The following is a 15910-nucleotide window of genomic DNA, read 5'->3' on the forward strand; positions in this document are numbered from 1 at the left end:
TCATTTGTGTGGCCATCATGTTGATAGCATTGTTGTTCACTAATGTAGCATTATGTCTACCATTAATATTTCTTATATTGGGGTACTGATAATCATTATTGGGTATCATCTCCTGTATGTCGTAAGCTTCATTGTAGCTCTTTTCCAATAATGCTCCATTAACAGAGGCATCAATAACCATTCTTGTTAGCATATTCAATCCATTATAAACATTTTTCATTTGTTTCCAATGTTGGAAACCATGCATTGGGCATTTTCACAACAAATCATTGAAATGCTCCAAAGCTTCATATACGTTCTCATCCTCCATTTTCTTGAATGATGTGAGATCATTCCTTAGCTTAGCTTTCATGTTAGGAGGGTTGTAACACAACAAAAAAAAATCACCAATTCATTCAACAATGTTATAACACCATGTGGCAATGAATTCAACCATGTTTTAGCTTTGTCACAGAGTGACTAGGGAAACTACTTCAACTTCCAAGCTTCCTCATGTACTCCTTGTTGTACAACAAAATCACACACTTCCATGAAATTCTTTAAGGTGTGCTCTATAATGTTTGGTAAATAAACTGTACTACCCCCTTGATTGTAGCATCCGAATCATCATCGACTTCAGCTCAAAATGGTAGCGTGTAACACCCATAAACCATATATGAGTACTCTTACGAGTTAAAGATGTCACATCAAATATAATATTTAAACTCATATATTAATAGTTTGTATACTACCCCCATTGATTGTAGCATCCCAACTAGTTTTATTTATTATATGAGTAATAGCCCCCATTTATTATTTGATACTAACTATATTAATAGTTTGTATACTACCCCCATCTAGAAACTTTAGAACACCATAGGATGTCATCAATGTTACCTGAAAATATTCCTTGGTGATTGATGCCAGTACAACCTTTTACTCCCCTCGCTTTCTTTTACCTACGTGTGAAAATCATCACACTAAGTATACAATTAGTGAGGCAATATACATAATAAATAGTGCAGCACATTACATGTAATTAAATGTCATTTTTAAATGCAATAAGATCACCTTACCTACCTGTCCAATATATTACCATAATCAACATGATAATAATGTAAATATAATTATTTTACTGGTAAACCATAGCCCAAAATTAAACCTATGAAGACCCTGGGCATTCGAGTCATATATACACTGAAGTGCTTTCATATAAGGTCATCCCCACCACTGTACTAAGTGTCATTGCACAATATAGTGTTAAATTAAACTTGCAATTGTTGGACCCTATGGCATGCCAACTACACCTTGTCATTGAATGACTTGCTTGAGCATACAATCTATTTTATTTCATCCATGACAATGTATATTCATATAATCTGGCATTGGATAGTTCATGCCCAAAATAATATCATGTAAATTAGTGATCAATGCATCATATTTTCAACCTTGACATATTATGGACATGTCAATAATATGATAAATGACATAAATATCATGCCAATATAAGGTAGACTTATCGCTTGTCATCCTAATGATGTACAAAACAACCATGTATAATGTCATGCATGCATTGCACTCACTTTTACATTATAAACAATTCAATATAAGCCTCACTAAGCTTCAACTTAATCCTTCGCTTTCAATTTGGTTGGATCCCAATTTTTATAACAATTTCATATTCTGACAATTTGCACTACATTCAAAGAAATATTATTTTGTATTAATATACACACTTAAAATCTTTTATGTTTATACCAATGGAATATAGACTTAAATAAGAATCCAACCATATAAGGAAATCCTTATAGTTCCATTTGTACAATTTATAGTAAATTCTCAAAGTTGACATACAAAAGTTATTTTGAGTATAATCTACTGCCCTATTTTATGACCTATCCTCAATTAAAATTCATATATTTTTTGTATACATATTGAAATCAATTTTTGTTTGTTTTAAATAAAACTAGACTGATATACAAATCCAACGGTATAAAATCATCCCCTAATCTTTTCTGTAGAATTTATTATGATTTTATAAACTTACTATTCATAATACAGATCTAGGTAGATTTCACCAATTTGCATTTTCAGCTTATTCACTAATTCTATTAGCTCACCAAATGCACATGCATGCATAAACCATAAAACACATAGCAATTCAGAGTTAATTCTTACCATAATAACTCCATCACTGGCTCATTGCAAGCCAATGTTAGGTTGATAACATAAGTACAAATTAAATTTGCACTCCCTTGTTGTCCTTAGCTTGTAAACCTTCCTTACAGATCAACATTTCAGCTTTAATAATGTTTTTGATTTCAAAAACACAATATAAATGAGCATCATTAACTATTGCATAATTACACGTTAACCCACAACTTCCTCATAATTATTGAATAGGTCCCTTAACTTTTATAAAACTAAAAAAGGGTCCCTATAACTTTCTAAGGCTTGAAGAATCCTTCCTAATTCATTTCCACCCCTTACATATTTTTTCCATAATATTTCTCACTTCTTAAAGCTTAGGCTGAATATCAAAGAGTGTATTGTTTCATGATTTCACTTGATTCAATTTGATTCAAGCATGAAATCAACCTCTATGGAACATTTCAAAACCTCTACAATTAAACCCCTAACTTAATTTTATCAAATCATGTATTTCCCTAAATATAGGGTTAGGACAAAACATATATATACATGTATATGTGATTTTAATCATCAATCAAGCTTGGAAATGAATCTACAACCTCAAATTCCATTATCAATTCTTAAAACCATAACACGAATACCAACCCTAGAATTTGGGATCTTTGAACTCAAACAAAATTAGCATGCAATAATGCTACCAAACGATAGCGTTTGACGAAAAGAATACTTTTCTATTTCACGACTCGAACAAAAATCAAAATAAATTAGCTCAATAAATGAAAAATAATTTTTTACCTGGTTCACGGGGAGCATGAAATGGAGGCTTGAAGTTTAGCTTGTCTCATGAAATTTCTATATAATTTCATGTTAATTTGTTTTTATTAAGCTTAAATGAATTTAAAATTCATTTAATGTGAAATGACAATTTTCCCATTAATGAACCCTTATATTCACATTCATACCAAGCCACATAACCCTTATCATCTTTCCAAAGTTAAAGATGGACAAAATTTATACCCTTTACCATTTTATACATGTAATTTTCCAAAAGTTTGAATATTTCCACTTTAATCCAACGGTCCAAATTGAACATGGAAATTAATTCTCAGATCTAATGATCTATATTATTTTCCATCATTTTAAAATGTAAAAATAATATTTCTAACTTAATTTAATATCCTTCAATTTTCTCAAAATTTCTATTCAAAAATTTGATTTACCGAATTTTATCGAACTTTAACACTTTCTAGCTTTTAATATAAATTCCGAATAAAAAATCGGATTCCCACTAAAACGTCATTTTTGTGGGTGAACTATTCATTTATGCTGTTAAAACATCTCAATTTGGAAATTTCACTTTTGGTATCAAATTTTAAAAATTACCTTTTTGGTCACTAGACTTTTCCAAACTTTATACTTTACCCACTAAACTTTCAAAATTTATATTTTGGTCATAACCCAAAGTTCTGGGGTATTACAATTCTTCCCCCTTAAGAAATTTTGACAAATTTTCAATTGGTACCTTATGTAAAAAGATAAGGATACTATTTTTTCAACTTTTGAGTTCTCTAACAAACTTTAAGTATTGATTCCTTCATAAGTCAAATTCTAACTGAATCTTAATATCCTTCATTGTAATAACACGAGAATGATCTAATCACCACCTTAATATAATATCTCATTGCTTTTTTGAATCCGAATAAGACTTTTATTCATCGGTAACTATCTTGATATTATCTTAAATAATCTTTACCAATTAAAAAGTCCATTGTAACTCGTTCATATTCCCACTAAAGGATGGAAATTGGTTACAATAATCAGAAGGCATGTGATGCTCTATTTTAACCAACTCGGTAATAGCTCCTTTCATACCTGCCAGTTATATCGACTTTTTCCTCGATAATATAAGCATCCATCATACTTAACTTCCAGGTATTTGGTTTCAACTTTTTCCACTCATTCTATCTTTTTCAAGCACAACAATTTTCATCATTCCTTTGAATATCCCTTACTCGATATAACCACACAGGCTTAACTTTAATTATTCAATCAAAGTACCATATTTCTTTAAAAACAATCTTGTATCCAAAACTATCAGAACATAAATGTATTTCGACTTTATCGTGTCAGCCACCACATAGCTTTTCTTGATGGTAGTCGATAAGCATATCATCATTCTTTAAGGAATTGAATCCATTTGCTCTATTTTCACTTCGTCAAGTTAACCCATACTTTTGATTATTGAGATTTGTATAGATATAGTGTCACTCACCATATAGATAGTAGTGTTATATCAATGAAGTAAACATAACTGTTGCCAACTCAAGATCAAGATTCAGATAATTTCTTTCATGCTTTTTTAGTTTCTTTAAAGCATAAGCCTTAATTTTCCCTCTTGCACGAGCACACATTCCAAACCAATATGAGACGCATCACTATAAATCACATAAGATGATTACAATGACCTTCGAGCTTATGTTAGTATTCTTTTTAACACATCAAATTTTTATTGGCACTTATCAGTCCAAATGAATAATGTGTCTTTTCTCAATCGCATTCATAAGGAAGACAATCATCGAAAAGTTCTTTTTGAACCTTCGATAGTAACCAGCAAATTCCCAAGAAACTTTTAATTTCGAAAACAATCTTTGGACTTTATCATTCAACTATGGCTTGTAGTTTCTTGAGGTCTATTTTTATCCCCTTATCTGAGATCACGTTGCCAATGAATGCAACCTTAGGCAACCAACATTTACACTTTGTCAACTTTGCATACCACTTTTCTTCTAAAGAGTTGGAAGAGCTATACAAAGATAAGCATCATGTTCTTCCTTGGTCTTGCAATAAATCAAAATACCCCCAATTAATCGAAGTATATCTGTAATACTCCGTTTATCAAATCCATAAATGTTGTAGGAATATTTGTTAAACCAAATGACATTACCGCATCTCGTAGTGTCCATATTGAATTCTGAAAACTATCTTAGGAAGATCTTCTTCCTTATATTTTATCTAATAATATTCATATTAAATACTAGTCTTGGGAAACTCTAATGTACCTTTTTAACTAATTAAAAGATCATAAATCCTTGGAAGAAGATATTTGTTATTCTCTATTACCTTATTTAACTGATAATAGTCTATGCATAATTGTATAGACCCAAATTTCTTTTTCACAATAACATTAGTGCATCCTAGATGACACGCTTAGTCTTGTAAATATTATATCTTAACAATTCTAATAACTATTCCTTCTAAGCCTCTGGGATCAATCGGAGATAATCAATATGAGGTAATAGAAATAAACACAATACCTTGTTGCACCATTTTTCTTTTTAACATGTCATTCCGTAAATAATCTAGGTAACTTTTACGGATACATATTTGGATACTCTCAAACCGTTGGAATATCTTCCAACTTAACTATGAAAGTTTGAGTATCCACTGCATTCACTAAGAAGGCTTGACAACCTTATAATAATAACTCCATGGCAGTTATTGCTAAAATCACATTAGAAAATAAATTTACTCTCTTTCCATTCCTCTTATTTCTCAAAACCTCTCGAATTCTTTAAGATCAATCGCTTTAAGCAATAATTCATTGTGGCATGGTAGAGGTAATCAATCCATTCTAAAAATTACCTTTAAAAGGTAATTCTATCAAGTCCATTAAAACTCAACACTTTGAATTCTTACCAGACAATTACTATATACAAATATGAATCACCCTCGCACTATGGCCTAAAGGGTTAGTCGCACACATGTCACTTATGATAAATTCTATTAGAATGTTGTATTCTTTAATCAATATTTTACTTATACATGAATGAGGGTGTCTGTAAACTCACATTGACACTTTCTACTATGCTGATACATCATCTTATTAGACTAAATAGGAGGATTGTAGCTAGTGCTTTACTATCACTATGAGCTTATTTTCAAACCTCTCGCTCGGTCACGTACTCCAAACCCTCAGTTACACATCTTATATGTAAACTACATTTATTTACCTTTTTAAGTAAAGAATGGCATCAATCAAACCTTACAATCACCAAATCAGTAACAATGACATCTTAGTGGCATATGTACACTTTTTAACTCAAAACAAGCTTGGTTTAGTCCTATAATCGGCTAAACCTGTAACTATGATACCAATAAATGTAATACCCTTAATATGTATACGTGTACTATTACGAGTCAAAGATTCACATAAAATATTCAAAACGTTTCTTAACTCAAATGGGTAAAATTTGTTTTTTTCACAAGTTTCCAAAATTTAACATTTATTATAAAATAATTAATTTGAGAAAAAAATCAAAATATAATATTTTGGCTTCTATTTCAAATCTTGTTTCATGCAGTAAACAAGGGTTCTACTCCATTTCATATATTAAATAAACATGTCCAACTTAAAATCCCATTTAAAGTAATATTTAAAACATAGTTTAGTATCATAATATTTGTACATACGAAATTATATTTGATACTAACTATATTAATAGTTAGCATATGTTTTTTATTCGTATACATGCCAGCTAGAAGCTTTAGAATGTCATCAATGTTACCTTAAAATATTCACTGGTAATTATTGCCAGCCCAGCTCCTTACTCCTTTCGCATTCTTTCACCTACGCGTGAAAATCATCTCACGATAAGTATACACTTAGTGAGTCAATTTAAATAATAAATAGTGCAATACATCACATGCATGTAATTAAAATTCATTTTTAAATGCAATAAGATCACCTTACCTGCCTATCCAATATATTACCATAATCAACATGATAATAATTTTACTAATAAACCATAGCCCAAACATAAACCTATAAAGACCCTGGTATGCAAGTCATATATGCACTGAAGTGCTTGCACATAAGGTCTTGCCCACCACTCTAGCAAGTGTCCTTGTACATTGTAGTGTTGAATTAAGCCTGCACAAAGTGTGCTTGCACACTATAGTGTTGCACTAAGTTTCCTTGCACACTATAGTGTTGAATTAAACCTGCAGCTGCTGGACTCTATGGCATGCCAACTATACCCTTTCCTTCAATTACTTACTTGGGCATACAATCTATTTTATTTCATAAATGGCAATGTATATTCATATAGTTTGGCATTGTGTAGTTCATAGCTGAAATAACATCATGCAAATTAGTGATTAATGCATCATATTTTCAACCTTGACATATTATTGACATGTCAATAATATGATAAATGACATAAAATATCATGCCAATATAAATATAGTAGACTTATCGTAAGTCTTCCTAATGATGCATAAAACATCCATGTATAATGTCATGCATGCATTGTAATCACTTTGACATTATAAACAAGTCAATACAAGCCTCACTAAGCTTCAACTTAAACCTTCGCTTTCATTTTGGTTCGATCCCAATTTTTATCACAATTTCATATTCTGACAATTTGCACTACCTTCAAAGAAATATTATTATGTATTAATATACATACTTAAAAAAAATCGTTTACACCAAAAGAATATAAACTCAAGTATGAATCCAACAATATGAGGAGCTCCTTCAAGTTCCATTTGCACAATTTATAATAAATATTCAAAGTTAACTTACAGAAGTTGTTTTGAGTTGAATTTGTTGTCCTATTTTCTGACCTATCATCAATTAAAAATTCATCTCTTTTTGTATAGATCTCAAAATCAGTTTATGTTTATTCTAAATGAAACTAGATTTATATATGAATCCAAAGGTATACAAATCATACACTAATCATTTCTATATAATTTATGGTGATTTTCTAAACTTACTGTTCATGACACAAATCTAGGCAGATTTCACCAATTTGCATTTTCAGCTTAATCACTAATTATATTAGGTCACCAAATGCACATGTATGCATAAACCACAAATCACATAGCAATTAGGAGTCACTTCTTACCATAGTAACTCTGTCACTGGCTCATCGCAAGCCAATGTCCGTTTGCTAACATTAGTATGAATTAAATTTGCACTCACCTGGAGTCCTTAGTTTGTAAACTTTCCTTAGCGATTTACATTGCATCACTAAGCTTCTCCTTATCTTTTAATAATGTTCGATATTGATTTCAAGCACACAATCTAAATGAGCATTATTACAAAACATGTAGAAATTTAAACCTTGTGTTAGAATCTTACTAACATAGGTACACATTAGAAAATAAATTCCTAAAAAATCTTCCGATGCTCATTCGATACTAATTCCATGTCACAATGTAAATGTTGACCTTCCAATTCTAGTTGACCGATCAAATTCCTTTTTATCCAAATTTCACATAACATTTCACTTAAGTTTCGAGCTTTTTTATTTTTATTATTTGAACCTCAACTTTTACCAACTTCCCAAAATAGTCAAGTTTCTCATCCTAACTTCAATTTCAACACTCAAACATTAATTTCCAGCATAGTGCATAAACTATTTCACATTTACACATTAACCCAAAACTTTTCCATTATTATCAAATAGGTCCCCTAACTTTTATAAAATTTAAAAAGGGTCCCTATAACTTTCTAAGGCTTGAAGAATCCTTCCTACTTCATTTCCAACCCTTACATAATTATTCCAAAATTTTTATCACTTCTTAAAGCGTAGGTTTAATATCAACAGTGTAGGGTTTCATGATTTCATTTGATTCAATTCGATTCGAGCATGAAATCAACCTCTATTGACCATTTTAAAACCACTATAGTTAAACCCCTAACTTAATTTCATCAAATTACATATTTTCCCAAATATAGGGTAGACAAAAATTTATATACACATGTATAGGTGATTTTAATCATCAATCAATCTTGAAAATGAATCTACAGCCTCAATAACCTCCAAATACATTATCAATTCTTGAAACCCTAACATGAATATAAATCCTAGAATTTGAGATCTTTTAACTCAAGAAAAAATAACATACAATAATGGTACCAAATGATAGTGTTTTTTGAATAAAACAATTTTCTATTTCATGACTCGATCCAAAATCCAAAGGAAATTGATCAAAAATAAAAAATAAATTTTTTCTTATCTAGTTCATGGGGTGCACGAAATGGAGCTTTAAGATGAGCTTGTCTCATGAAACTTCTAAGTAATTTCATGTTAATTTTTCATTTATTAAGCTTAAATGAATTTAAAATTCATTTAATGTGAAATGATAATTTTACCATTAATGAATCCTTATATTTAATCCATACCAAGCCACATAACCCTTATCATATTTCCAAAGTCAAAGATGGAAAAAATTTTATACCCTTTACTATTTTATCCATGTAAATTTCCAAAAATTTCAATCTTGCCATTTTAATCCAACGATCCAAATTGATCATGGAAATTAATTATCAAATTCAATTATCCATATTATTTTCCATAATTTTAAAATATGGAAATAATATTTCTAATATTAATTTAATATCCTTTAATTTTCTCAAAATTTCTATTCGATCTAATTTACTGAATTTTATCAGACTTTAACACTTTCTAGCTTTTAACATAAAATTTTGAATCAAAAATATGATTCCCACAAAAACATCATTTTTGGTGGTGAACTATTCATTTATGGGGTCAAAACACCTAACTTTTGTAAATTCTATTTTTTATCCCTAACCTTTTGAAAATTACCCTTTTGGTTCTTAAACCTTTTCAAACTTTATATTTTAGACACTAAACTTTCAAATTTTACTTTTTGGTCACTAACCAAAATTATTGTGGTGTTAAAACATGCTCTTGAATAGGCCTCTTACAGTCATCAATGTTATAGAAGTTCGATGGGTTAATTCCATTTCTAATTGGTAAATCATCATTACCATGTTACATTGGTGGCAAAGCATTGTTACCATCACCAACGTTCATGTTTGTTTGATTGTGGTTTTCTAATATATGGCATTGTGCAATGTACGTTTGATTTTGGGATTATAAGGCTCTAAGTCTTTATTATCCTTGTGGGTCATGCACCGGTAACATAAAACTAAGATGAAAGAAACATGTACCGAAAAAAAGAAAATAACAAAATTAGCGAAAGTAAAGAAAAAAACTCTAATGCAATACCATTCTCCCAAGCAACGACAACAAAAACTTGATGCTACGATAAATGCTACATAAATCATTTAACGTCCCCAAGTTTGGGTCTTTAGTTTGGGGTTGGTAGCCTGGTTGGTTTCCAGATTTTTGATAAAAATATTGATATTGGAATTTTTAATTGATAAATATGTTCTAAAATGATTTAAATAATTTTGAATTGGTAATTTCTTTTTTTGGTATTTTATAATTGGTTTTACAAGATGACTAAATTGAATGATAAAAATTGTGATTTTAGTGACTAAAATGTAAAAGGATCATAAATCAAAATCTAAGAATATAATTTTACCAAGGCTTGTGTCGATGGTTTTTTTCCTCCATTCTTAACCGTATCATTCATATAATTTTTTCCAATTTTCTAACTAGATTCATTCTCTTAATTCTTTCTCATTTTCGTTCCTAATTCTCATTAATCATTCTCTTAATTCTCTCATCCAAACATATTTGTAATTCTCTCCTAAATTCTCCCAAAAGCTCTCATGGCCAAAATTATTCTTCAATTCCTATTCATTTGTTGATTGATTCTTATTCTTTTCATCTTGATTTTTTCTTTAATCAAGGTTGATTCAATCTCCTTTATTCTTGTTATATAACATTTGTTTCTTATAGTTGCTATTTTTTATCTCTTCATCCTTTCATCTCCTTTTCCATCAAGATGTTTCTCTTTTCCTTTGTTCCTTTTTGTGCATCAACAATTAATGATTTGATGATTTTGATTATGTAAATCTTTTAAAGAGAAGTTTATGAATTAAACTTGATTTTCGAATGTATTTAATATTCTATTTTTCTTGATCACTTTTCAAGCTTTTCTTGTGTTGATTCAAAACTTTTTGATGATATTATCATCATATTAAAATATTTTTTTTCAATTTCATTTGATTTGGATAAGAAATTATTTAAAACAAGCTTGATTTCGGTGATTCTTGAAAATCTAGGAAGTAGAGATAATTAATGTCAATTGTGAGGTTTCTAGATGTTATTGGTTTTTTATATTAGTTTTTTATTTATTGGTTCTTATTAATATTTTTTGTAATTTCGGTCTTTTTGCTTTGTTTTGGAAACATAAAATTTTGATATGTTTTGGATGAGATATAGATGTCATTTTGTATTCTAAGGTTCCTAAGGTGTGAATGATTTAGGGAAAATGGTGCATCAATTTTGAAAGTCATTTGGTTAGCATTTGGGATTGAATTGTGTGGTTGCGCCATCGAGGTGAGTGGTTATCCATTCACTTATGATAAACGTGTTCAATGTTGAATGAAGGATTTGTTGTGTGTGAAATCTGAATTTTAGGTTCTAAGGTTGGTATATGATAACTTATCATTTGAATTCATGATGTTTACATTAATGTATGTGATCAAAAGTGATCATGTATCTTATGACATGGTTTATGTAACATTGGCAGTGAATGATCATTTTGAGGATATGTATACAAGTATAGGAAATGTGAGTTAAGATATATTGAAAGAATATGATTAAGATAGATAATTGAATTATGATAAGTTAATTGTGTGTTGTAAGGCATTGGAAACAATAGATATTTGCAAGCATGAGTATTAAAGCATGTTGAATATGAGTTATGATGTAGTGAAAGTATGCGATCATAATTAGTGCATATAAGACATAACATGATGGATATGAACTATGGTGCTTTGGAAGAATGTGGTTTAGGGAATGTGGATTGAAAATGTACAACTGCTATGGAATATGATATGAAATGTGAATGTTTTATGTGAATTGTGTTTGTGTTGAAGATGATACATAGAGATTTCAAAAACATATTTGAAAATGTATATATATGTGAATATGTACATGGAAGAGTTGACCATCTTGTTGTCCATATAAGGCTGATCATGACAACCATCTCTGATTTGTTTTAAAATGTGTATCAAAGTGCATATGTGAAAACTATGCATCATTTGACAACCACTCTTGTGTGCTTGGATTAATTAGCTATTTGTTCTTAATGTGACTTTGGATATGAAGGCATGCTTAAAAAAGAGTACTCTAAGTGTTTCTACATGTGTGTGATATCGAGTTATACAGGGTAAGGTTGGTGTATTGAGCTATGCTCCAACAAGAACATGAGGGTAAGATTGGTGTATTGAGATTTGCTCTAAAATTTGTGGTTTTAGACCTAAGTAGATCCACAAATAAAGGGGAGTTGTATGGAATCCATTTATCCAATGAGTTGGTTGTGTTTTGAACAAAAGTCCATTGTTCTTAAATGGAAACAATGTTTGTGTTGTATGTGTCTTTACCAAAAAGGTAATTGTGCATGAAGTGCATGTGATTTGTTTCAAGGTATATGATGATGCAAAACATGTTTATAATCTGGTGTGCATTTATGATGCATTAAGTGAACATTGAAGCATGACATAATGATATGATCATTGAGGTAAAATAAAGTAATGTCTCATGCCATTTATGTATTACATCTTATTTGAATGCTTACTCAATAATTGATCTTTATAGCTCGCACTCATTGTTTAATATTTTTCATTTATTTACTTGTCAATTCGAGAGCTTGAGGGGCAAGACACTTGATGGTGATCAAAGCAAGGGAGTTTTCATAAAGTTATTTTAGGCCTTGGTCTTATTTTATGGCAATATGGGATCCTTAATTGAGTATAAGGTTGATTTGTTCTTGTGACACTTGCTAATGCATAAGTGACCTATAATGACCTATGTTGTACTTCAATTTTGAGTAAATAATGAAATGATGCTTATTGATATTGAAATACATGTTATATTATATGTTCAAGTATTCCTTAAGTGATCAAATGTTGTAATATGCCTTAAATGAGTGTTTTAACCATTTAGACAAGTGACATTAATTGATCATAACTTGTTAGGCCCTTAGGATGCATGAAATGACCAATAACGCGCAAAATGGTCAGGTAACTTGTGTTTAAGTTTACTTTCTATGAAAAAATTGACTTTGGATGCTAAATACTCGATGTTATGTTAAATGATGTTATGTAGTATTTTGCATATGTATTATGACATGTTCTAAGTGGTTTAAAGGTGTCCAAGAAAGTTTGTAGACTTTAGGATCTATTGTATAACCAATTGGATACATGTTCATACATATTAGAATTCATTTTCTGTATTTTCCATAAAACGGATGGATCCCTTGCTAAAAAGGATCGATCCCTTCCCTAAAGGATTGATCCCAAACCTACTATTTTGCGAAGGATCGACCCCCATGAAAAAAGAGCGATCCCTTCATTGCGAGTTCGATAGAACTAGGTAAAATTTCATTCAATAAAGGCCTAAAGCGTTCCCAAGTCCTTAAATGGTCCCTAAACTTTAAAATGTATTCAATTTGGTTCAAAAACATGATTTTGTAATTAAATATTGGTGTTAACTTAGATTTCGTTAAAATTTTCTATAAGACTATATAAAGATAATAATTTCATAATGGAGAATTCAATTTCATATTTTTTTGTTTATTTTCATATTTTTAAAAGTTTACAATTTAGTCCCTAAATTGAGCATGTTCAAATATATCCCTAAACGATGTACGATTAAGCTTAAATTTTGCATGTGACTAATTAAGGGTTAATGAAGAATATTGGTAAACTTAATTTAATATTTTTAGGATGAATTAATCGAATATGTGAATTTACTAAATTACCCCTAGTTAGCTAATAACGTACACCTTGCAATGCATCAATTATTTGAGTGTTATTAAAGTGTTGGTTGTCTATTAAATGCCATGTGTTACATGCTATATGAATTAAATTTGTATGCTTCTGCATAGCACGCTTGTTTAGGATTTTCATTATGTCCAACAAGTTCAAGTTCTTATATACACTTAGGTACCCAGGTTGTTTTATGTGATCGGGTATAAGGTGTTACAAGTCACACATGTATACATATCATATTCAAGTAGTAAAGTGTATGTTATCAGAGTATCGAATCTCAAACCTATAGAAAGAGAATGCCATAAAAGAGCTATATTGGAAAGCATCCAAAAGATATATGATTGAAATGATAAGATAAAAAATATGGAAATAATAAAATTAGGATGGGATTACCAGGCGGTGTAATAACATTCAGGAGAGTAGTGGATCAAAGGTTTGGTAAATGTGGCTATCATTTGGTAGTTCTTACTATGTTAATGTTGTGGCAATGTATTTATATGACGTGCTATGATTAACACTACTCAATCATATGGAATCAATCTTCACCAACCCCAACAATTAAACATTTAACAAAACACGACTATTGGTCGTATATGCTATACTTATTGTTGTAAATACCAATGTTGCAAGAATGTAGTATGCAAAATCAATAATTTTCATTTCTAAAAACCATCAAAGTCACATAAATAAAATACAATAAGGTTTAAACATTAAACATAAAACATAATAAGAAATAATTCAACAACCCCATTGCATTTGAAACCAAATAACATCAAAAATAAAGAAATATTCAAACTCACTATACACACTTCTCTCTCTAAAAAAAGGATGAAAATAAAGTAGAATCTCAAATGATACCGCTGTTACACAACAGTGTTCCCCTAACTGATGCTACACATCTTAGAGGAGGGTTTATGCAATCATTCCTTGGATGATAAAAATTTGTGGAATAAATTAATCGGCCAAGAAGAAGGATTGTGAAAAGTGTGACTCCATCCTCCTTATATAGACCGAAATAGTCAATCCTTCATACAATAAGAATAGTCCACAAATATCAAGATATTTTAGTAAATTGACAGCTTCCCTTGCATCTTTCCCAATTCCATAAATTTCAATAATCACTTGATGGCTCAACATTTATTGCTCGTTCTGCACAACAATTTAGTGTAGGATCACTTCACAACATCACCTACAGCATGAAGCATTACCACATCATTAGCATACCGTATTCAGCATAGAAACAATAAAAAAAACCCAAGTTCCATAGTGTAAATGATGCAAAATATGCTAAAATAAACCTAAAATGATCCTAATATGATTGTAATGATGCTAAAGTTTAAGCTTAACATAGGTAAAACGATACTAAATGCGACATTAGGCAAGGCTCCAGACTCCAATGCGATAGGCTTAATGGTGAATGAAGCAGGCTCAGTCTCCATCGAGTCACATGCTCCGAGAGTTGTAGTTATATTGGGTGATTATTTCTCGGTAGTTCTTTGTTTAACACTTGCTTCCATTATCATTGGCTTAGTAGTGGTGTAATACCCCAAATTTTGGTTAGTAACCAAAATATAATATTTGAAAGTTTAGTGGCTAAAGTATAAACTTTAGAAAAGTTTAGGGACCTAAGTTGTAATTTTCCCAAAATGATTTTTATTCCATAAATATATATTTTACTCTTGAAAGTTAAGTTTTATTGAAATCAGATTCTTGATCTGGAAATTGTGTTAAAAATAATTATTTAAAGTTCGAGAAAAATTCGGTAAATTGGAACGAATAGAAATTTTGTAAAAATGATGGATGATAAATAGGGATTAAAAATGTTATTTCCATGTTAAATATGGATCATTGGATTAAAGTGGTAAGATTGTAATTGTTGGAAAATTGTATGGGCAAAACTGTAAAGTGGGAAATATTGGTCATCTTTGAATTTTGGAAGACTATAAGGTTGAGGTGTCTTTCTTTGATGGTGAATATGAAATTTCATTAAGGGTAAATCAATATTTTCCCAATTAAATGAATAAAATATTCATTTAAGCTTAAATTAAAGGTAAA

At 30.1% G+C, this 15910-nt stretch overlaps 1 non-coding gene across 1 annotated transcript; it reads left to right on the forward strand.

The window, feature by feature from the left end:
• The first annotated feature begins 236 nt into the window (after positions 1–236).
• LOC120187789 lies at positions 237–343 on the forward strand. Its single transcript, XR_005522335.1, has one exon. It is a non-coding gene; the product is annotated as a small nucleolar RNA R71 (small nucleolar RNA).
• The last annotated feature ends 15567 nt before the right edge of the window (positions 344–15910 follow it).

This window comes from Hibiscus syriacus, unplaced genomic scaffold (genome assembly GCF_006381635.1).
Source record: "Hibiscus syriacus cultivar Baekdansim isolate YM2019G1 unplaced genomic scaffold, ASM638163v2 tig00113725_pilon, whole genome shotgun sequence".
Classification (NCBI taxonomy): domain Eukaryota; kingdom Viridiplantae; phylum Streptophyta; class Magnoliopsida; order Malvales; family Malvaceae; genus Hibiscus; species Hibiscus syriacus.